Genomic DNA, 24,714 nt, shown 5'->3' on the forward strand with positions numbered 1-24,714 from the left:
CCGCCGACCATGCGATTGGCAAGTCCTAGGCGCTGAAGTTTTACCCACAGCGCCACCCACGTCCCTTCTTGTGAAGTAGGTTATTATTAATAATACACTATGTGTGCACATTCACATAATCTTCTGATCTTTTTTTACTACTGTTCATTCCATAAGCACCTTTGAGCTGATTAAATAATCTTTTTTTTGGAGGAGGAGGAGGAGAAGAAGAAGAAGAAGAGGAAGAAAAGAAGAGTGCTTAGAACAAACCAGAATGGATCAGCATCTAAGAGGGGAAAATATAAGCACACAACACTGTACACTCCTGACTCTCTAAACCATGGTTGGAAAATTACCCAAACTGAGCCATCAAAATAAACCCTGCTATCCTATTTAAGGGAATAAATCAGGGGCAGGTGATAGATAGATAGATGATTGCTAGATACAGATGATAGTGAGTATTGATTATTGTGCAAATGTGTATCACTTAGATTTGATGTAGCACGGGCATATACTTCCTATACCAGGGCAAAACACCGTCCTGCCCAATAAGTACCATTAACTTCTAGAAAGTTCTGGACACTTGGTGTTCAAATAAATAACCTTGAACAAACATTGTGGTGTCACCTTGCATATGCATAGGGAGGCAAAGAAAATTCCTCAATTCCACAAGTTCTCAAGGAATTACAAATTCAACCGTTTAGAGATGGGGAACCTGTAGTTTTGGTGCCACGTGGAGGGCACCAACACCCATCATCCTTGACCATTGGGCCACACTGTCTGGTCCTGTTGGGAAATGGAGCCCAACAACATCCAGAAGGACACAGGATCCCTAGCCCTCCAGAAGCACCAAAGGAATTGGTTTGGAAGTATGGAGATGGGGTTGCAAAATGACCCGACATATATATTGTTCAATTGCAAACAGATATGATTTAATTGCCGTAGTAGTCAATTGGCATGCGTGCTTGCTCGGGAAATAAATACTTAAGAACTGAAAATGGAAACAGGAAGAAATTCCAACGAAAGAAGAATGGAGAATGAAGTTGATGGAATACGCAGAATTAGACAAGCTAACGGGGAGAATTCGGAACCGGCGAGACCAGAGATTTACAGAGGACTGGAATAAATTTACAGAGTATATTAAGAATATATGTGAAGGTCAATTAACGTTTGTAGGTTTTCAAGAAGCTCTGTGATAATAAGGGAAAGAAATATTGTTTTATAATAATTGTTAAGATTAATTTGGTTAAAAAACCAAAACAATATAGATGCAAGAAATGTGAATAATTGTGAAAACATGAAAATTTCCAGATAGACTAAAGGAAGTCTGAAAGTGGAAAGATTAGATTTGGATGTATAATTAAAATGGAATGTTTTCCTTTTTATTGTTTATTGTTAAATTTGAAACAAAAATTTTTTTCCCTTCCAGTAGCACCTTAAAGACCAACTAAGTTAGTTCTTGGTATGAGCTTTCGTGTGCATGCACACTTCTTCAGATAATTTTTTTGTTTTGACTATGGCAGACCAACACGGCTACCTATCTGTAACTGTTAAATTTGAAAATTTTATAAATAAATTTTTTTTTAAAAAGAACTAAAAACTTGCCGGTAGTCACTTTGATTAAGAACCAAATCTTGGCCGCAGCTTGTGGTTTCTCTGGACTGAGGCAAACCACAAGCCGGGTTTGATGTAGTAGTGGAACCATGTCTTAGCCCAGGGCAAGGTGGCACCAGGAGAACCTGAGAGGAGCTCTGCAGCCATGATCTCCTTTTCAGGAACCCTCATGCATGCAAGAAGCCATGGCGTGGCTTAGCATTACATGGGAACTGGGTCTCAGAAACACGCAAATCATGGGCAGAAGAAGCATCCAACTCTTCAGATTGTAAGGGCCACTGGCACGCAAGAAACAATTTGAAATATGCTCAAGCTCACCACGGCCAGAGTATGACCCAAGGTTTTGTTTTGTTCCCCTAGGACATGGCAGGTTGAGCGATCTTCATGCCTGAGCAAGCAGAAGATCACGTAACCGCAACGGCATTACTGGAAGAGAAGGGATCAACTTTGCGAAGGTAGGGTCCCTTCCTCCAGAGCTGGAGAAGTCTGCTCCAAAACCATAAACCTCCACTCCCAAATAATAAAAGCAAAATAGAAGAAGAAAAGAATAAATGCTTAGCTGTTTATATCATGCTTTCCTGTTGAGTTCTCATCACATTTCATACACTTTATCCCCACAGGCAGGACAACACTAACCACGTAATACAAAGGGAAGGAGTGAGTGAGTAGTCAGTCACCAAGTTCACTGCCTGTCTAAAACTGAAAGAGGAGATTTCTGGTTGTTACCTCTTCCTCTTTGCACACAAAGTGAATCTACCACCAAGTTTGGAGTTAAAACCTGAATGTAATCAAAGAGCCAATCATTAGCTCTTGCTATGCATGTTATGCAGACATCACCTTGCCAACAAAGGTCCATATAGTTAAAGCTATGGTTTTCCCAGTAGTGATGTATGGAAGTGAGAGCTGGACCATAAAGAAGGCTGATCGCCGAAGAATTGATGCTTTTGAATTATGGTGCTGGAGGAGACTCTTGAGAGTCCCATGGACTGCAAGAAGATCAAACCTCTCCATTCTGAAGGAAATCAGCCCTGAGTGCTCACTGGAAGGACAGATTGTAAAGCTGAGGCTCCAATACTTTGGCCACCTCATGAGAAGAGAAGACTCCCTGGAAAAGACCCTGATGCTGGGAAAGATGGAGGGCACAAGGAGAAGGGGACGACAGAGGACGAGATGGTTGGATAGTGTTCTCGAAGCTACCAGCATGAGTTTGACCAAACTGCGGAAGACAGTGGAAGACAGGAGTGCATGGCGTGCTCTGGTCCATGGGGTCACGAAGAGTCAGACACAACTAAACGACTAAACAACAACAACAACAACACATGCAAAGTTGGGAACCAACGTCAGGAGGAATCCACATAGTGCTACGGCCACACATTGTTTTAATTGTTGTTGTTGTTATATTTGTACCCTGTCCATCTGACTGGGTTGCCCCAGGCACTCTGGGTGGCTGTTCTGGGGGTTGCACTAGCAGAAGTCTTTCCATGAGCTTCTGCTAGTGGGAGTTACTTGCTAAATCCTGCCCACATACCCTAACTTCATGTCCACAAAACAGGCCGTTGAGCTTTCTAACATCTGGCAATTACAGGGAAGGCCGGCTACATTCAACTACAAGGACTGAGCAGTTATGTTTTGGCCACGCGTCTTGTGCTATCTGCTCTCCAGCCGAGATGTGCCTGAAAGCAGCCTTCCAGAATCGGATGTCCTCCCAATGTTTGGAGCTACAATTCCCATCATCGCTGCCCACTGGCCAGGCTCTCGGAGAGCGATGGAAGATGCAATCCAGCAACATCTGGATAACACCAAGCTGGGGAAGTTTAGGTAGTGCTCGAGGATTGGCCGTGCACATTTGCTACCTGGCTGTCCGCCTCGGTCAACAAACAGAATCCATTTTTATTTCTATGCTCTCCCAGCTGTCAGACGCAAAGCAGTTTTCATATTAGGGTTTTATACTAAAGGAAAGTATGAGGAAACAGTGTGATGTTGTTGTTCTTGTTGTTGTATTTATTAAATCTGTATACCACTCTATACCCGCAGGCCTCAGGATAGTTCACAAGATAAAATTACAACATAAGAACGTAAAATATATAATAAAAATAAAAACAAGAACAGACCAAACGGTGTGTTGAACTGGTTGGAGCTTGGTGCGTTCTGCGTGTTGTTAAAATACAAATCCTACCAGCCCCAGCCAGAAAGATCAAAGGGCAGGGATGATGGGAGTTATAGTCAAAACCATATTTAGGGCTGGGATAAGAATGATGGACCTGGGGGACCCACTTCAAACCCCCACTTTTGCATAAAGCTCCCTGGGTGACCTTGATTCAATTACCGTATTGGCCTGAATATACCGTAAGCCTCACCTTTTCCCTAAATTCCAACTGTGAAAAGTTCGTGTGTGGCTTATATTCACAACCTTATGGTATGCAGCCAGGAGCGCGGGGCAAACAGCGCCAGGAGAGCGGCAAATAATAATAGTAATAATAGTAATAATAATATTTATTATTTATACCCCGCCCATCTGGCTGGGCTTCCCCAGCCACTCTGGGCGGCTTCCAACAAAATATTAAAATACCGTAATACATCAAACATTAAAAGCTTCCCTAAACAGGGCTGCCTTCAGATGTCTTCTAAAAGTCTGGTAGTTGTTGTTCTCTTTAACATCTGGTGGGAGGGCGGTCCACAGGGCGGGGGCCACTACCGAGAAGGCCCTCTGCCTGGTTCCCTGTAACTTGGCTTCTCGCAGTGAGGGAACCACCAGAAGGCCCTCGGTGCTGGACCTCAGTGTCCGGGTAGAACGATGGCCCGCCCCATGCATAGTCCCCCATCCCCTCCCCCAAGGCTGGGAAGGGAGAGAGCTAGGAAGGGGAAAGGTCGCTGGCAACACAGCGCGGCTCCCCGCCCCCCAGTATGCAGCCAGGAGCAGCGAGGAACGGAACAGCTTATATTCGGGTATTATTTTATTTTATTTCCCCCCCCCCCCAATTTTAAAAGTGTGGCTTATATTCGAGCCAATACGGTACTCGGTCTTTGCCTGTTTATGTTTTGTTTTTAAATAAAGCCAGACAGCGCCCGCAAGGGAACCCACGGCAACATGCTGAAAGCAACCTTAGCACCCACCCACAGTCAAGGCAGCTGCAGAAGGAACTACAGAAAGTCTAACTCAGAGAAAACCAACATGGCGGCCTCCAAATGGACTACAACTCCCACCAGCCAACAAGGCCAATGGCCAGGGGCGATGGAAGTTGTAATCCAACATCTGGAGGGTGCCACATTGCCTACCCCCGGCCGAATGTGTAGCTCCAGAAACACAACCATCAAGTTTTTGCAGCTCCAGCTACCTGCAGTAAAATGCCAAAACCGGAACTACGTATGTTGCGAGCCACAAAGAAAGGGGTTGCTCATAACATTCCTACAGCAGCAAAGGGTATTTGCACATAAAGAATCAAGATTAAGCTTTCACTTGCCAACCAATTTCCCCTACAAGCCAACTCAGTTGGAGAAAGGGGCTATTACCGCATTGCCATCAACTGGCAAACATGCATCTTCCAAGGTAACCGGCAGTTTCACTCTCCTTTCCCCATCCCCCTCACAGAAGCTGTAGGGTTTTCTCCAGGCTGATTTTACACATGCGTACATTTTTGTTTAGAAAGGAGCAGGAAGGTATGGCCCGCACCTTACTGCTAGACATCTATCATAGCCAAGTTCGCTCAGCTGCAAAATGGAGGAGGAAAATCACAACAGATTAAATGCAAAATGTCAAGCCGCAGAGCTGTGGGGTATTCTTTTGCAAGCACGACTTCCTGGAAAGATTTGCCGTTTGAACAAAAGTTCATCAAAGAGCATTTAGGGAGCAGATGCCGACGGCTCACTTACTATAATAACCTCTCAAGCTTTACCAAAATAACGAAAAGAAAAAGAAAGTGGGGGAGGGAAAGAACACTGTTTGGATAATCGCTGGGTTTAATTAAAATAAAAATAAAAATTGCTTAAGCAGCTGAACAGTCGAGCTAAGTTTCCCCACTCAACAGATGCCATAACTCAGGAGGTTCTCAAACTCGGGTCCCCAGCTGTTGCTGGAATACAACACCCATCATCCCTGACCACTGGTTCTGTGAGCCTTAACGCACATTCGCCATCTATTGCCAGGTCAAAAATTCTGAAACCAATAGCATGATATGGACTTCAAACCAGCTTTGGACAATATATCAATATATCTCCCAGGCCTGATGGGAGCTACAGTCCATCAACATCTGGAGGGCTGCCCTGGGCAGCAACTCCGCCCAGGTTGGCCATCATCACTCCTCAATAGGAAGGTCTACAGAAGCTTCTTCTTTATGCTGTAGAAAAACTTGTCCTCTGATCCAGATACCCCCTCAAGCTGTGCATCTCCATGACAGCAGCAGTTCACCAGCCGTTTCCATAAGAACAGCCCTGCAGCTTGAAAGACCTATCTAGTCCAGGATCTTCTTGCACCACAGCCGCCAGATCTATCTGGGGCAACAGGAACTCAAATCTGCAAAGCTGGGCACTCAACCAGAGGCCAAAGCTGTAATCCTGGACTAAATTTAACAGCACAAGATATGGAGAACAACTAACTCTGTTGTCAGTGCATGACTGGACAGTGATTGCTACCTTGCATATTTTACATCTTATTAATGTTTCTCGCTTCCATAACCAATCTCCCCCCAAAGGCTTCTGCAATACATTTCAATGCTACCTGCACGTATTTCTCATGAACTCGGCAGGATAAAGTACTACACCATCCTTACTTGGAAACTTACTCTCAAAATCATTCAGGGAGCAAGGAATGCATGGACCTAAAAATAATGAGAGGTGAAATATAATGTAGGTTTGTTCTTTTTTCTTTGCATGCCCCCAACTTCCATCTTTCAACATTAAAAAAAAGTCACATTCTGTATGAAACAGTCCAAAAGAGACAAACATAAGCCAATATTGTAACCTTAGGATTCGAAAATGCACCTACAATTTCAAAAGAACCTACAATCTGTATAAGTTAAGAGATGGGCAGATTGGACTGTTTCCTAATTCTGTGCCCATTTCGCATGCACTCAGTCATACAACTGTTCTGCCCCATTTTTATTTTTATTTTGCAGATCTACAGAAGTCTGAAAAGGCTGTAGTTCGATTGCATGCGTTTACCCCCCAAATACATTTCTGTATGCTTTTCAATGCTTTTTTCTGTAAAATACGCAATTTTTGGCATATCACTTGAACCAAAACCCCTGCAAAAATCAGAGAAGTGCATAATCCAATGTACAGGCGTGATCCAATCTTCATATAACTCAAGGACAGAGAATTAGGCCAGCATGCTTTAAAATATGGGCCAAATGAATTTCTCCTCCAGCCTTGGAAATTTACGCTGCTTCTCTTTGATTTGCGTGCTGTCAATCACCTCCTCGTCTGCACTAATTTTTCATCTCCCAATCTTTTCACCAGCAATGGCTAAATCCCATCGTGCCTTAATCAGAATACATAGGTCGGGCGGAAGCTTCTTTCTAGTATAAAATATTTTTTTAGCTGCTTCATTTTCCAGGCTGGGTTGGACTTAAATAGATTTTTCACTGAATTCACCTCAATCCATTCCTTAGATGCTATCGACACAGCACTAGCCTCCACCAAGGTGCTCTGAAGAAGTTGCTGACTCTTCCAATGCCATGCGATATTTAGCAAAAAAAGGCTGCTACTGGAAACCGGAAACCCTACTGGGATAATGCTTCTATGTACTTCCAAGTCGTTCATGGAATGCACTTCATGTCAATGCACGCTTTCATAACCTCTACGCAATACTTCTGTAGAACACACTACAGGTGGCGTCCCTTAAAGAACAGCTGCGATGTCAAACAGAACAATTCCCAGTGATTCATTTCAATGGTAGAAACTCAAGATATATAAGCTAGGCGCCAAACGGCTCCTTAAACCAGGGCTTACAGTTGCCAAAACAAAAATGCCTAGTTGCCATTTTTGGCAATGAAAGTCGCATTTTTCAACTCAACGTTTTGATTCCTGAAATTTATTCTGACTGCAGATAAAATATAAAGGACAGAATTCTACAGGATGTGTTGCTAGTGTGTGGAAATAGTCAAGATCCGAGGATCGGATGCACCTCCAGGTGGTGGAGTCGTCAGGCTCCATCTTGGCACCTGGGCATCTTCACTTGGTCGCAAGTGGCCCTTAGCTCCTGCACCTAGCGAATTTTGAACGCTGCTTTATTTTTCGGCGGCAAAGAAAAATATTAAGTTCATTAGCAACAATGAATGGACGCCAACTGCAAATAAGCGTTGGGCAAGTTCTGCAGTTTCAACGTTTTCAGCTTTGCTGAATATCAAAATAAAATAAGTATGCTAAGTTCAATAACACGAAGGCCTCAGAAACTTTTCCAATACTTTTCCAATACCATTTTTGAAGATTTCTGATATGTATCACCCTGATTTGCATAGGAAAACATTCCAATGCAGAAACAAAATTCCAGAAAACCCATACCACCTAAGAGTGTTCGCATTTCCCCAGGAGCCAGGCACGTTTTGTGACCACATGGAGATCTCTAGTTGCCAGATTGGCAACTGACATCTCCATCTGGCTGGCCCCTCCAGCTTTCTCAAGCAGGTAAGCAGAAGAGCATTTATATCCCACCTTTTTCTCCAAGGAGTACATGGTAGAACCCCCTCCTCAGTTAATCCCTACAGTGATGTAGGTTAAGAGGCTGTGATTGACTCCAAGGTCACCCAGTAACTGAGTGGAGATCTGAACCCCGACCTCCCAGGTCCTAGTCCGACACTCTCACCATTACACCACACTGGCTCCCTAGAGCACCTCTGTATGGAGGAAGAAAATGTCAGAAAGGATCTGAAATATTTTCCCTGGTCTGAATTCTTTTATTCTGAGTTGTTTTATTTGATGCTTAAATGTGTTGTAAACCGCTTTGAGATTTTTCCCCTCCTTAAAATATAAAGCTGTATAGAAATGATGATGATGATCATCATCATCATCATCATCATCATAATAATAATAATAATAATAAAGCCCACTGCAAAAAATACGCCTAGACATTCCGTTGTGGCAACTGCAACCTATGTTTAAGGTGCCATTTGGCGATTACCTTCTATATCTGATTTTATAACATTGCCACCTTAGAATTAACGCTTTAGCTGGTGCAGAATGAAGTAAGCAACCTCTTCCCCCCCCCAAAAAAAAAACCCACAGGTGAGTGAGGCAGGGAAGGGGATGAATGAACATCAGATAAACATGAACCAAGACAATTCAAGGGGCTGCTGGAAGCAGCACCATTTCATGGGTTTGAGCCTGACTGCACCAGTTGCCAATTAGTTTCCGTGCCCAATTCAAAGTGCTGGTTTTGACCTGTGAAACCTTAAACGGCTCAGGACCGCAATACCTCAAGGACTGCCTCTCCCCATATGAACCAACCCGGACTCTGTGTTCACCATCTAAGGCTCTTCTTCGTGTGCCTCCTCCTTGAGAGGTCCGGAGGGTGGCAACACGAGAACGGGGCCTTCTCTGCAGTGGCTCCCTGTCTGTGGAATGCTCTCCCCAGGGAGGCTCGCCTGGTGCCTTCACTGTATATTTTTAGGCACCAGGCGAAAACATTCCTGTTCAACCAGGCCTTTGGCTGATTGAGATTCTACAGCCTTTTAAATGTGCCTGTGGGAAAGAGAGGTTATTGCTTTGCTGCTTTGTTTTACTTATTTACTTCTTTTTATCCTGTATTTTATTCTGTGAACCGCCCTGAAGCCTTATGATGCAGAGCAGTATATATATCTAACAAATAAATAATAAGTGGGCGTCCGCGAAATCGGAGTGTTGGACTCCAGGATCTCATGCAGCTTTGCAAATAATCAGGACGCTCACCTTGGACCGTGTGTGGCAGAGCCGCTTAGGGACAGGAAAAGTCCTGGCGGCAGTATCCATGCCGCCTGCCTTCTGGGCACAACAGAACTTGCTGACACTTTTTGACTAATAAGGCCTTAAACTGCCAAATGCCCAAGACGTCAGATGTATTTATTGTACTTGTACCCAGCTTTTCTGACAATTAAAAGAAGGGAAAAAATCTGTATCCCAAAGTGTCTCACACCAATTAAAACTGAATACACGATGTTTCTGGTGAGCACCACGTAAATGAAAACAAGACGTGCCTTGCCCTCAGGCCTGCAAAATAGAAATCAAGACAAAGGGAGGAAGAAAAAAACTCCTTTTGTGCTTTTATCATCTCTCAGAGCAACAAAGCATCCTCTTGGAACATTCCATTCGTGCGCCATTTCTGAGAGCAAGGGCAGACCGGGAGACTGGGGCGCCTCGCTGCTCTGTGGGGGCCCTTCGTCTGGAGAACGATGGCTAGGACATCTTTTGGACGTGCTGCCAAGACCTTTTGGAGCAAGCTGGCTTTTAGAGGCCAGAGTAGAACTTCAAGAGGATAGACCCACACCGTGCCCAATATAGGCCACCCAAAACGACTGTGAACACAGGCCGTGACTCCCCAGGGCTTCAGGAAGGGGCTTTTCCCAGCCCTACATGGAGATGCTGAGGACTGAACCTGGGACCTTCAGCATGGAGATGTCTATACTGTTGGCTGTTCTGACATTCTGGCTTCGTACACAGCTCTGAAAACTCAGATGGACAACAAGCAGCGCTCAGAGTTCGCCAGGTGCATTTTACACCTGGCTATCGGCCACTTGCAACCAAGTGATGACGCTCAGGCGCCAAGATGGTGCTGGACGTCTCCAAAATCTGGAGGCACATGCCCGGGGATCCTTGGATCTTGACTGTGTTCACACACTAGCAACACGTCCTGTAGAATTCTACACGTTAGATTTTATCAGCACAATCAGAACAGATTTCAGGAACCCAAAAGTCGACTTCAAAGATATGACTTCCAAGCCGCCTGGCCCGAAATGGGCAATTAGGGATTCCGTTTTGGCGACTGTAACCCTGGTTCAAAGAGCCATTTGGTGCCTAGCTTGTATATTTGAATTGCTAGCGCTGCCTACAAGACCCCAATGAACTTTATGATTATAGATTATGATTACAGAGTGAAAGACAGTCCCTAAACATCCGTTCAAAGCTAGAAGCAGTGACAACCCCTTAAAAAAAAGAGAGAAGGTATTAAGAACCACCAAACCATCCTTAAAAAGAACTGGACTCACATTATCCTCAGTACATCATCAATGCCTCACAGTGACAGAAGGGGTGAGGTGGCCTCCAACATGCTGGTGCTCAAGAGAAAGTTCTGGAAGGAACAGAGGGAACGAACAAAACCTTTCTCACAACAGCAGATGCTGTTAATATGAACCGTCATTTGAAGTTCAGAGCAGGGGATAGGTGTTAGGAAAGTGAGTAGCGAGGTGGTTTTGTTTTCCCTCAAACTCACATACGTGGTCTTCACCTACCATTTACCCAGAGCAGATCCGAAGAAGTTAGTGGATTTAACTTAGTCGTGTTCGTGAACTGCAAACAGGTCTACACTCACTAAAACTTAGCCAAACAGTACGCCTAACAATTATGTCGGTTTATTGGACTTATTAACACTGTTACTCCTTTAAGCGTATTCCTCCCGGTTTGCATACCCGCTAAAATAATCAGGCCTCCTGGTCATTCATCAACCTATAAATTTAATGCCAGGCCCTAGGAATTTGAAATATTTATTCAGTGCTATAAATAGATGACACTGAAGAACGTGACACTGGTCAACACAAAACTGATACTGGTGCCGAGGAATTTGAGGTGACACAGACTAATTAGGCCTAGAATTCAACACCACCACAAACGAGTCGCAAGCCAGCATTACAACAAAACAAATCTCTCGAGTCCAAGATTTGTACAATCAGAGAGACATACCATATTTTGAAAGAAAAAATGGACAGACAAATTTCTCCAATTCGGATTTAAAGCCATCTAAGCTAGCAGCCATCTCCACACTCTGTGGCAGGTATTCCAAGCATGAATCTCACATAATCCAAGCGTTGGAAGGTCACGCAACACAACACAACAACCTGCCAATGCAGGAATTCACAGACCACAGCATCCCCGATAGCTGACTGTCCAGCCTCTGTTTAGAAACCCCAGAAGATAGATTAAAGTCCACGACATAGCAAGGCAATCTGTTCTACTGTAGAACGAGGACCGCCAGGGAATTTCCCTAACATTTAAGTAAAAACAAACCACCTTGTTCAACACCAAGTTCTGCTGAAACAGCAAGATGCTCTGTACCCTTCTTGACGGGAAAGGACCACAGCTCAGCGACGGAGGGAATGCTTTATATTCAGAAGTTCCCGCGTTCGATCCTGCCATCTCCAGTTAAGAGGATCAGAGAGCAGGTGATGTGAAATGCAGCTCTCCCAGAGATTCGGGAGAGCTGCTGCCACTCAAAATAGATAAACTGCCAGGCTAGATGGACAAATGGTCTGCTAAGAGCGAAATCAACATCAAAGCAGTGCTTTACCGCACATCCGAATCGTCAGTCAACACACCGAGGAGCAGAAATATTCAGGAGGAATACCGTGGTACCTCAGGTTACAGACGCTTCAGGTTACAGACTCCACTAACCCAGAAACAGTACCTCGGGTTAAGAACGTTGCTTCAGGATAGAACAGAAATTGCGCAGCAGCGGCGCAGCGGGCCCCGTTAGGTAAAGTGGTGCTTCAGGTTAACAACAGTTTCAGGTTAAGAACGGACCTCCGGAACGAATTAAGTACTTAACCCGAGGTACCACTGTACCAGGTTCTGAAGTACAACAAAGCCCCGGAGCAGGGGGAATAAATATGGGCAAAGCTTTCTGTTTCTGAAAGACACTAATCTGCGCACAGTTATGTAGTCAAATTGTAAGGATGCCCCTACTTCACAGGAACATTAAAAAAATTCCACAAGTGTTCCTCAATCATTACATGAAAACCGCTTCACACATGACCCTAAACAGGTATCACTGGGTTTTCTATTTTCTTCTTTTACAGGGAAGAGATGCTCCATGCAGAAAAACTGTCACAAGTGCCTTCTACTTTAGGAGATACGCAATTCAAAACTTTGCTGAGTCTTCCTTAACTTGGTGCCCTCCATCCATTTCGGACTACAACACCCATCAGCCCAGTCCGGTCAGTGATGGCTGATGGGAATTGTAGTCCAAAATAGCTGGAAGAATTGGGGAAAGCTGACCTATGCTTTTGTATTCCTCTGCAACAGCCGACCTGTAGCAAAGACATGATTGCTCTGGAAGTTTTGTAATTTATTGCTCACTTGGCATTGAAATGTTCATGATGTTTATCTCCATTACTGTTTTGTTTTTGTTTTTTTTTGCTATGTTATATCACATTTATTTATTGTAAGGTCGTCAATAGATGTAAGCCACTCTGAATTTATTTTTGGTGGTGGTTTTTTTTAAAAAAAGTATGATATAAATGTTTTACATAAATAAGATGTGGCTCTTTCAGAAGAGGAGGTAAAAGTTAAAGACTAATTCTTCCACCTCCTTCACGAGGACCATTTATGGCGACTACATACTAAGTTTATTCACATTCAGGCAATTAAAATATGTATTTCAGTATTAGGTAACATTTATGAATCATCTTTCTGCAAGCAGACAAATGATGTGCAATAACCGTTTTCAACTGTAAATCCAATTACATTTTTTCTTAATCCAACAAATACTCAGGTGCTGCAACATTGGAAAGCAGTGTTTTTAGACCAACACTTAAATGGAGCAAGAAGAGGAAAGAGAAGGGGTGTGGCAGGCGTTCTTGGAGAAGCTGTCCTATAGCTGTGGTGCCACAACTGAGAAGACCACGCTCAGAGCGCCAGAAAAAGCACATTAGCCAAAAATAGGGTTTCAAGAGGAAAACACAGTTGACTCCAGCACCTAATAGGAAGCCGAACAGATAAGCAAGTAAATGGGTAGTTGGCATGTGTACTAACTGGAGCTTCTAACCCATTTTATAAGTGCTACATGGAAAGATTCTGCACATACAGAGACTAGCTGGTCCATGGAGATTGTATTATACACTGATCTCAAGAGCTCGTTGAGAAGCATGTTATTGTAACACTCCTGCTGTGCACAAAATATCCATTCTCTACATTTGATATAGAGCAGCTGTACTCTTGTTTCGACTCAAAAGCAGGTTTGGAGATTCTCAACAGGTTCACCTGGACAGTTAAAAAGGTAAAGGTACCCCTGCCCGTACGGGCCAGTCTTGACAGACTCTAGGGTTGTGCGCCCATCTCACTCAAGAGGCCGGGGGCCAGCGCTGTCCGGAGACACTTCCGGGTCACGTGGCCAGCGTGACGTTGCTGCTCTGGCGAGCCAGAGCCGCACATGGAAACGCCGTTTACCTTCCCGCTAGTAAGCGGTCCCTATTTATCTACTTGCACCCGGGGGTGCTTTCGAACTGCTAGGTTGGCAGGCCCTGGGACCGAACAACGGGAGCGCACCCCGCCGCGGGGATTCGAACCGCTGACCTTTCGATCGGCAAGCCCTAGGCGCTGAGGCTTTCAACCACAGCGCCACCCACGTCCCTTACCTGGACAGTTACGCCCCTTTAAAAAATTCCCCACCATGCATGACTGCTCCTGAGCATTCCAGCAACACAGATAGGGCATATTTCAAGAACTGGAGGAGTTGGAAGGGATCACAAGGGTCATTTATTCCAACCAGCCCCATGCTATGCAGGAATCTTTTGCCCAGTGCGGGGCTCGAACCCACGACCCTGTAGAGTCACATGCTCTACAGACTGAGCTATCCAGCCTGCTATTCCTAAACAACTTAGTAACAATGCTTAGTGCTTTTTTTTTAAGCATTTTGAGTGTTCATATACGTATCTCAGAGGAATCCTCTAGCCCTGGACACTAAGGACACCTTATTATAAATAAACACCCCCAGTGGGGGATGGGGAGTAAAGACAAGACAGTTGCATATTCCTGCATTGCAGGGGGCTTCCAACTCTGCAATTCCACAATTCTGTAAATCTAGACCTCACCACGTTTATGCAGAACGTCTACCGGTTTCAAATGACTTTTTAAAAAGGTAAAGGACCCCTGGCAGTTAAGTCCAGTCGCGAACGACTCTGGGGTTGCAGAGCTCATCTTGCTTTACTGGCCGAGGGAGCTGACGTTTGTCCGCAGTTTTTCGGGGTCATGTGGCCAGCATGACTAAGCCGCTTCTGGCGAACCAGAGCAGCGCACGGAAACGCCGTTTACCTTCCTGCCGGAGTGGTACCTACTTATCTACTTGCACTCTATGACGTGCTTTTGAACTGCTAGGTTGGCAGGAGCAGGGACTGAGCAACAGCTCACCCAGTTGTGGGGATTTGAACCGCTGACCTTCCGATCGGGAAGCCCTGGGCTCTGTGCTATAGACCATAGCACTACCCACCTGTGTTTCTTCCATGTAAAAAGCAAGATAGGCCTAGCATTCTACACAGGACTATTTACAACAGCTGGCACAGCATCATGGCTGACTCATGTGAGTGACAAGGTCCAGAGTTCAAGTCTCACCCTACAACATACTTCACACAACCCCACTTACACCATGGAGACACTGGGACTTTTTGAGAGCTATGTCACCCTCAAGAACTACAGCATCATGCTACCATTGCTTATCAGCTTCTCCCTGCAGCATATTCCAGATGTTGGAGCAAAATTTCACAGTCTTGTGCCAAATGAAGTCATTCTGTATGCTTAATTTTTACTTGCTCAAACAAGCACGTGCGTGAACACACACACACACACAGTTCTGAACTTTTAAGCAATTCTCGTGAGTCGGCCATACATGCCCCACCGGCTACCACCTGAGGTGGCTGAAGAAGTAACTACAAAGCCAGAATCAAAGTTTTACAATGCTTTTTGCACTTACAGTTTTACAGCAACGCCTTAGAACTTCAAAGCAACTACACAAGGCATTCATCATTACCGCCACATAGAGGAATCCACGGCCTTGTAAAACAGTTGGCCTTTTGAGAAGTTGCCCTAAAACTCTGGGATGAGTAGCAAATACACCCAACTGTTCCAGAATCTCTGTATGTTTCCTCCACGTAATTTAAGGCACCCACTTCCCAAACACACATGTCGTGTTAGGCCTCAAGGTACCACTCTGAACCGAACTGCCACCTAAGGTCCAAACACGTCCCGCTAATATTTCCCTTACTCCTATACCTACGCATTCAGAAGGGAAGAATACTAAATGCTTTCCAGGTGTTCTTCATAATCATCTGGGAGCCTACGCAAGATGCAAAAATCACATCAATGCCTTCAATTTTTACAGCGTTAACCTTGCACTTCTATAACTAACGTAAGTTACTAGGAAGGGGAAAGAGCACACATAGCTCAGGATTCTTGGGCAAACAATGAGCAATACCTGAAACTGAATATTATTGGGGGGGGGGGCAGTGGCAGACTAAATGGATGGGGAGGAGGAAATATGCACCACATTTAGTTATTACAGCATTTTATCCAAATCAGAAATCGTATTCCAACGTTTTATTCTTCCCAGGGGAAGCTTTGTTGTTATTTTAACTGTTGTGAACTGCCATCTGTTGAACAGCAGCCTGTAAATATTGTAAGTAAGTAAGATGGGAGAGTGGTCATTCTCGTCAAACTTTCCGTTCCAACAGCGGTTGTCCATTTGCCTTCTGGATGCTCACAAACAAATGATGTATGAAGTTTACTTTCCCCTCTCACTCCCGGTTTTATGCCCCCAGCACCTGAGCATTCAGAGGTAGACTGCTCTGTGCATGGAGGTTCTGCTTAGTTATCATGGCCATTAGGCCGTTTCAAAGAATTGCTGAAATTTTTAAAAAATTGCTATTCAAAGCCCTTGTCTCTTAAAAGTCCCAAGTTTTGTTGAAATCGTTTCCTGGGGAATGTACGATCCCATGCCTCTGGGGAGGATGAGTGTATTCGCCAATTATGGGGGGGGCAGGTGTCAACTGGGTGGGAACAAGCCACTCCATCAGTCCCACCTATAATATATTCAAAACACACTTTCTGGACGTATAGGATCACCCTGCCGTAGTCTTCTTCTGCTTCCGCAAACGGAACACCCCACTGGTAAAATAAACTTCGGTCATGACCAAATTCATTACTCCAGAGCCCTTCCTTTTTCTTTTAAAGGAAGAATAAGGTGGTCCTAAATATGAGTTCACTGGAAGAAAATGAACTGAATGTTATCTCCCCCAAATACACTTTTAAATTCAAGTAACAGTACGACCCAATTACAAAGAGTGCGAACAGTAATATCTATCTAAGTTGCCAATGGCCTCATTCGCATACCACAGTATGCCACAAACCATAGTTTACAGAGCACAAGCAAATCACACACCCTTTAGGCCAGGAGTGTTGGGAGAGAGAAAAACAAGCCAAGATTCCTAAGTTGGCATTCCTGAGTTAGGATTTGGTTTGGTTTAACTGGTAAGGCAGCAGCAAACCTTGGTTTGTTTGCAGCAAAACAAACCACACTTCCTGGTCTGGATGCAACACTAAACCACGGATTGAGGTTGGTTTCCTCCCAGTGTAAGCAGGGAGGATCAGAGTGGCACTTGTGGGTGGTAAACCATGGCTCATGCAATGAGCAAACGTCACCAAAATGTCCAGGTCGAATAAAATCTGTCGTTTCGTAACTATATACACGAATAGCATCTCAGATACTTGTTCAGCATTGTTCAACCACATGCATTCCAACAAAATTTCCCAAGTTTCTTAGCGGACAGTGCTGTCAACATCTATTTATTTATTTGTTCTGTTTATAGAGACACCCTATAAAACTCTCTAGGCGCCGTACAAATAAAAGAGAATGCAAACATAAAACGATAAACCCATACTACTATAAAAACCACAATATGCTTAAGAATGAATAATCTTCAAACGGTTTTTTATTCAAATGAGTAGTGACGCCCACAAATCAGCAACCTGTCCAACTTTTACCCAGAATCCACCGCTCAGTTAACGCAAAATTCACGCCAACAGCCCCACGGACATCTTCAAGAATGCACACTCGCCTCTGTTTACACACGTCTGGCCTAAAATGCGCACTCCTGTGCATGTTTACTCAGAAGTAAGGCCTACAAAGTTCCATGGGGTTTACTCCCTAGTGAGATGAGGGTCGCAGTCAAACCCAACAGGAAGCCTCACACAGGCACAGATTTAAGTTTATGAAAATTCTACAAAAATTGCCAATAAGGCCCCGACACGTGGCCTAGCTTGAAAACACAAATTTAAGTTTGAAAACTGAACTTTTTCTTAAACTTTGGTTGGTGCAGGTGTCTTCAAACTTCAAGGAGACACTAGAAATCACCAGAAATTATAGAATTTAGAGTTACAGTACCCTCAAATATTCACTGCAACAGACCACAGGGGCAAGGGGGGAAATAATTAAGACCCCTTTTATTCCTGCTCCCTCCCCTCCCCCAATATTGCTAGAAAATGAGAATTGTGTGGTGCCTTATATAAATCAGCTATAACTTCCTTTACACAAGCAGGGGTGGAAAAAATTGAGGAAGTAAAAGCACGTGCGAGAGAGTCAGCAAGCCCAGTAGGCAAAACTCAGGGACACCGTGCAAAATAAAAAACTTCTCCACACCAATCTACTGACCAAAACTTCTTTGAGTTTCCTTAAACTTTTATACACGTGTGTGTGTGTCGCTGGCTTTATTTCTGTATTTTGCCCTAACCCAACCTCCAAAGTCATTTGACAAGCCACGCTGCCCAACGTTTATCTGATACATTCCTCCCCATGGCTGTGGAATAATAATAATAAACATGGATATTTTGTCTTTGCTGACAGAAGGCGAAACCACACCCTGATAATAAGTAGCCTTGGAAACACATCTCTTTCCCCCCCCCCACGTTTTTTTAAGCTGGGCAAAGGAAAGAAAATAAAAGATGTAAAAAGAGGAGAGAGAAAAACACCAGCTTCACACGCCTTCTTCCAGTTTCCTGAGGCAGCTATTTTGCACGTGGACCTCCAAAAAAACAACTGGTGAAAAATACCGAATGCACAAATGGGGGGGGGGCTTTAGACACATTAAAGCAGATGCACCCATGTGCTTTGTCCACCAAATAAAATAAAATACTAATGCAACGGATCTCCCCAGAACTTAAAACCCAGGAAATCTGTCCACAACAACTTTGGAGGAGTTTTTAAAGACACCTCCCCTCCCCCAGTTTCCAAAGCAGGTGAAGCAGAGAAGAGAACCCTCCTTCATCTAATCGCCCCCAATAGGAATAAATGCAAAAAGCAAAAGGCAGAACCTGTTTTGTGTTTTTCATCGCTTGCAAAGCCGCTCCAGAGCAAAGCGCCAGGCAAGGCCCTCTTTTCACACCAGTCCCTTCCCCCGCTTTCAGCCTGGCTTCAGCTACAAGCCCAGCTTCCCTTCCCCCAACCTCTCCTTTTGCAAACAGGCATTTCAGGCGCAAAAAACCTTTCCAAAGAAAACTTTCGCCTCCCTCCCAGACCCGGCCCGCTTTCCAGCAAACCCAAATCCCCACTGACCTTCTTTGCATTTTATTTTAATAATAATAATAAACATAAACCACACTTCCGATCTTTATATTATACAAAAGGCGTGCGTCTTCCTCGAGCAGCAAAAGAAATGCACGGAAATCATCAACTCTTATGCTTTGCAAGAAAAAAAATCGGTCTAAAAATAGGCTTTAAAACCAGCTTGCTTCATAATGGCTGCTGGCTTGCATTTATTTGTGTGCAAATCCCTTCCTGGTTCTTTTTTATTTTTATTTTTTCCCCTTTTCCTGCGCCCCCACCCCCACCCAACCCAACCTTGTGCTTTCAAAACGCGGTGGATCAACACTTTGCGTCTCCCAGCCATGGGAGGGGGGAGAGACGCGAGGGGGGAAAGAAATATTTAAAGTTAAAAGACCCAGGCTTCCCAGTGGGGTTGGGGGGGAGGGAAGCGAGAGGGCCAAGTTGAAAAATGCATGTTACACTCCTGCCCATCCCCCACTCTCCCTCCTCCAACTCTCTACAAACACAGCGCCCTTCCCCCCACCCCACCCCCAGCCTCTGGTCTCAACACGCCCCCCCCTCTTTCAAATCCTTCTCTCCAACCCCCCCAACCCCCACCCGGGCATAATAAGGCTTTTGCATTTACTTTATGCGAGGCTTTGCTTCCACCAACCAACCAACCCCCCCCTCCCCACGGCGCACCCCCCCCCCAGAGATTCTGCTTTTGCAAAGGGTACATTTAAAGCAGCAAAGATTAAAACACACGCGCAAAAAGAAAAACACACAACACACACAACAAAACCACTCTCTCCTTACCTTGCAAATTGATGGCTCTCCGTTAAAGCTCGTTCTCACCCCCTCCTTTTGCAATGGAGGCAGAAGAGGGAGAGGAAAAAAAACATAGAGAGAGATGTGGAAATGCAGTTTCCCCCTTGGCTTTTAATACAAATATATATTTAGGTAAGGCATGTAGGAACAAAACAAAAAAAAAAAAAGACGGGTCTGCAGTTGCAGGAGCAGCTCCGGGCGCGCCCCCCCCTTCTTCCCCGCCTCCAAAAAAAGAGAAAAAAATAGAGACCGCAAAAAGCCACCCAAAAAATGCAATGTGTTCAATTATATCCCGAGCCTCTGTGTGTGTGTGTGTTGGGGGGTGGGGATTTAAGAAAAGGGGGGGGTTGTTGGAGGAGGGGGGGTGGAGAGATTACAGATCACAGTCCCGGGGAAGGAGGAGGAAGGAGGAGGTAATAATACTACTAATATTAATAATAAGCAATCTCTCTCTGTGAGTGTGAGTGTGAGTGTGATTTAGATGGAAGAGGAATTGAGGCAGAATGTTAAAGCTGTTACTAAGGGAAGGAGCCAAAACGGTTCGGAGCAGCCAACGGCTCTCAGACACTCAGCACTTGGGGGGGAGAGAGAGAGAGAGAGAAAGAGAAATGTGGCCAGCCATACAGAAATGAGCAGGAGAAGAGACACACACGCACAGACACACACATATACACAGAGAAGGGGGAAGGGAGCGAGGCGAGGCCTGGCTGTGTTTTCTGTTGCTTTTGCTTCCTGCAAAAAAACAACAACACACAAACAAACCCGGGGTTTGCATGCATGCAAAAAAAAACCCCAAAAACCAGGAGGAAGCAGAGCAAGAGAGAGTGAAATGCAATTGCAATTTTTTTCTCTCGGGGGGGGGGGGGGGGAGGTTCCCAGCCCTGTGAAAAGGTGGGGGAGGCGCAAAGATGAGAAATAAAATTCATGAGCCTTTGGGGAGAAGAGGGGAAGCACCTGCGAGAGGTGCATGGCAGGGGCCTGGTTTTTTTTTGGGGGGGGGGTTTCACTGTTTCTGCGAAGTCTGTCAAACACGATCCTAAAAGGCAGGGGAGGGGGCGGAATAAGCATATATGGAGCCCAGCGGTTTTTTTGGTGGGGGGTTGGGGAGTGGAGGAGATCCCCTCTGCAAATATGTCACCATCAGAATACTGGAAAAGAAGAGTTTGCAGAGGGGTAGGTTAAATGGGGGTTGCAAAGCGGGGATAAAAGTGTGGGGAGGGGGATTTCCCTCCCGCTTCCAAATGCTCTAGCGCCATCCCCAAAGGAGAAGGGAAACCCCTCTAAATGGAAGGAACTATGAAGGGGTTACCTGTCAATTGGAATTAAAAGTAACCTAGCCAGATGGGCGGGGTGTAAATAATAATAAAAACGGTTATTATTTTTATACTGAAAGGGTTAATCTCAATACTATCTGCACCTAAGCTAACTTCTGCTTTTGTGGTTAAGCAGCTAGCAAAAACCGCAATTGCAAGCTGTGAGCTACTTCCTCTTTGCAATTACTTGAGCTCTGCAAACCAGGAACTACTCTCTGCACATGCTCTTTGCTGCAGTAACGCAAGAGAAGAACACAAACAAGGAAAGGAGGGGCGTTTAGCTAGCCATATGCCATATAAGGAAATAAGCTTAACCTTGCTAGCTGATTGGAGAATTTGAAGAGGTGGGAAGAGATGGGCAGACTCTCAGGTATAAAGATGCTTGTTTATTTGTATCTATGGGCCAGTCTTTTGGGAACGATCCCACTGGCCACCTCTGTGCACAGATTTCAATAAAACTTTTTTCTCCAAAGAAGAATCTTTCCTGGTGCTTTTTGCTCTCTCTCTTCGGCCCTGGGGACGCAGGCAAACGATTCCCTGGCAAGGATAAGGCTTCAGCCTTCATTTTGGTGCGATGGCCGGGAATTGCCCCACCCCAGGGGGCCGGGGAGGGCCAGGCCCGACCTCGGTGAACAGCCCCGGACCGGCGTTCGCGGCTCCAAGTGCGCACCCCTGCCTGTTCGTGGGGGGAGCCGGCCACACCGCTCCGGAGTGAGACACCTGGTCGAGGGAGAAAAGAGGACGGCCGAAGGAGGGGTCCGCAGCGGAACAGGTAAGCCCTAAGGGAAAGGGCGTGGTAGGAAGCCTGGACAGCTTCACCTGGCTGTGAGCAGTAGAGTGCCGCCAGAAAAGGGATAAAGGGTCTGGCTGTGAGCAGTAGAGTGCCGCCAGAAAAGGAACAAGGGAACTGGCCGTGGCAATAAGGTGCCGCCCCGCCAGACAGGGACGGGAAAAGGGAAAAGGGGAAACAGAGGTGGCAGTAGAGTGCCGCCAGTAAGGTTGGGGAAAGGGGAAACAGAGGGGAAATTATTTTGGTGTGTTTTGTGTGTTGCATGTTGGAATTATATTAGGGTGTGTTTTGTATGTTGCATGTCAGATACTCCAGTGGTTGAATTGTCAAGTGTGGGCCGGGGCTTAGCGTCCCCTTGGCCGAGCGATTGCAGGGCTGTGCATTTCTTAGCAACGCGAGTTCGCCAAGTCACAGTCTGTAGTGGTTGGTGTGTGAAAGGATCTTAAGCCCGGTTAGGAGCGGAGTATCTGAAAAAAAAATGGGGTCTGGGGCAAGCTAACGTAGTCCTCTGAAATGCTTTTTAACCAACTGGAAGGCAGCTACGAAGCATGATGATTGGGTTCAAATTGAGAAGAGAGAGGATGTGAGGTTGATTGGCCCACCCAAGGAACTAATTGGCCCTTGGAGGGCAGATTTAATTTGCAACTAATCAACCCACTATATCAAAATATCTTGAACGTCCACCCAGACCAGATCCCTTATATTTCTACCTGGAAAATCAATGAAGAAAAGAATCCACCGTGGCTGAAAGCCTGCCGAGGTGACGCCCCACAAAATACAATTTGTGCAGTCTGACCGGCAGGGAAGTCAGAAAAGCCTCCGGTGATATCAGAGCCGGAAGGAGAGGAAGGAGAAGAGGGGGAAGTCATTAAACCGCCGCCACCCTATGCTCCACCAACTGCCCCTCTAGCGAATCCCCGAGGCCCAGGGCCCCAGGACCAGGGAGGAGCCGGCCCTCAGCCTGAACCCTCCAAGGTTGATGAATTAGAGAGCAAAGAGGAAGAGGATGATGAGGAGTTTATGAAGGGACTAATTGAGTTAGCAAAGAAAGGAAAAATGTGGACACAGTATCAGACAATTGAGATTGCAACAGTATGTACAACCCTATGTGAAAGAAGTGGATGTTAGTTCCCATTTGTTAGCAGCAACCAGGGCGTCCCTCCATAAGTCCCATAAGGCACAGAAAAAGGGTGGGACTGCAATGATGCCTCTACGCAGAGTGTATGACCCACCAGGCCCCCCAGGACAGGGTGGGGAAGCACCACCTTGCACTTATACAGTCCAACATGTGCCTTTTTCAAGTGCTGATGTGTGCAATTGGAGAAATTAGAACCCTACCTTTGAGGAGAACCCAGATGATATTGCCATAAAGGCTGCCTTTGTAGCTCAGGCAGCGTCCGATATTCGCCAAAAAAAAATAATAATCCAGAAGCCTGAGGGGTGCATCGGCCATGGGCTGGAATAGATGTTGGAAATAGCTCAAACCACTTGCAATCAGAGAGATGAGGAGGCCCAGAGAAAAAAGGAGAAGTATCAAACAAGGAAGTTGATGACATTACAGGCAGCCGCCCCCACCCCTCAGAAAAGAGGAAGTGCCCGGGGAGGAGGGCGAAGCCGTCTTGGAAGGAATCAGTGCGCCATCTGCCGACAGGAAGGGCACTGGAAGAGAGAATGCCCTATTCTATTATTAGGAAGAGATTTGTTGGTAAAGTTGCAAGCCCAAATTATTTTTAAGCCATCGGGAGAAGCCACATTGTCCACTATGTCACTTGGGGAACTGGTTGTGGAGGCACCCCTGAGGGAGTACTGGCGCCTCATGATGGTAAAAGAAGAGGAGGGACCCATCCCCGCCAGTATTCTGGAACAAGTGAACCCCCCAGGAATGGCAAAGAATATCCCACCAATAATTGTGAAGCCCAAGCCATTTGTCAATCCTGTTGCAGTAAATAAGTATCCCATCCCACGAAGGGCGACTGAAGGAGTGTGGGTGCATCTAGAGCGACTGCTCCAACATAGGATCTTGAGGCAATGCCAATCATAGTGGAACACCCCTTTGTTACCAGTGAAGAAAGGAAGCAGGCTATTATCCTGATACCAGAACCAAAGAACTCCGTGGCTTTCTGGGGTCTGCAGGATTTTGTAGGATATGGATATTTAATTACAGCATCATTGCCAAGCCTCTACATGAGTCAACCAGAGGAACTGAGAGAGACCCCTTTGTTTGAGGCACAGAACAACAGCAAGCCTTCGTGGATTTGAAGAGGGCACTACAGCAAGCCCCAGCGCTTGGCATCCCAAACCCTGAGAAACCCTTTACTCTATTCGTGGATGAGGACCAAGGGACAGCGAAAGGGGTTTTGTGCCAAAATTGGGAAGCTGGCAACAGCCAGTGGCATACCTATCTGAGCGCCTGACGCCTACAGAACAAGGCTTACCGCCGTGCATGAGAGCAGTTGTGGCAGTAGCCACCCTACTGAACAAAGCAGACAAATTTACTTTTGGCCAAGACACTGTTTGTGTGACCCCGCATGCAGTCCCAGCTCTGCTTGACATGAAGGGTACCTATTTCCTCTCCCAAGCAAAGATGATGAAGAATATTTTAGCAGGCCTGACCTCAAAGATGAAGCAAACCCCCACTGGCCTTCATGGTTTGTGGATGGAAGCAGCTTTGTTAAGGCTGGACAGCGGAAGGCAGGCTATGCAGTGGTAGCCTTGGAAGACCA

The 24,714-nt window shown here is 45.6% G+C and overlaps 1 protein-coding gene across 3 annotated transcripts in view; it reads right to left on the reverse strand.

Annotated features, from left to right (window-relative positions):
* TBL1XR1 (TBL1X/Y related 1) overlaps nt 1-20,452 on the reverse strand; it is a 161,678-nt gene extending 141,226 nt beyond the window's left edge. The window contains exon 1 of one of the 3 annotated variants that reach the window (XM_053390592.1): nt 19,877-20,452. The gene's annotated coding sequence lies outside the window, so the exon portion shown is untranslated. Of the gene's footprint in view, nt 1-18,849; nt 18,959-19,876 lie in introns of those variants that run through there. The other 2 variants (XM_053390589.1, XM_053390590.1) reach the window with 2 other exon arrangements.
* Between the last annotated feature and the right edge of the window lie 4,262 nt (nt 20,453-24,714).

This window comes from Podarcis raffonei, chromosome 5, assembly GCF_027172205.1.
Source record: "Podarcis raffonei isolate rPodRaf1 chromosome 5, rPodRaf1.pri, whole genome shotgun sequence".
Taxonomy (NCBI): domain Eukaryota; kingdom Metazoa; phylum Chordata; class Lepidosauria; order Squamata; family Lacertidae; genus Podarcis; species Podarcis raffonei.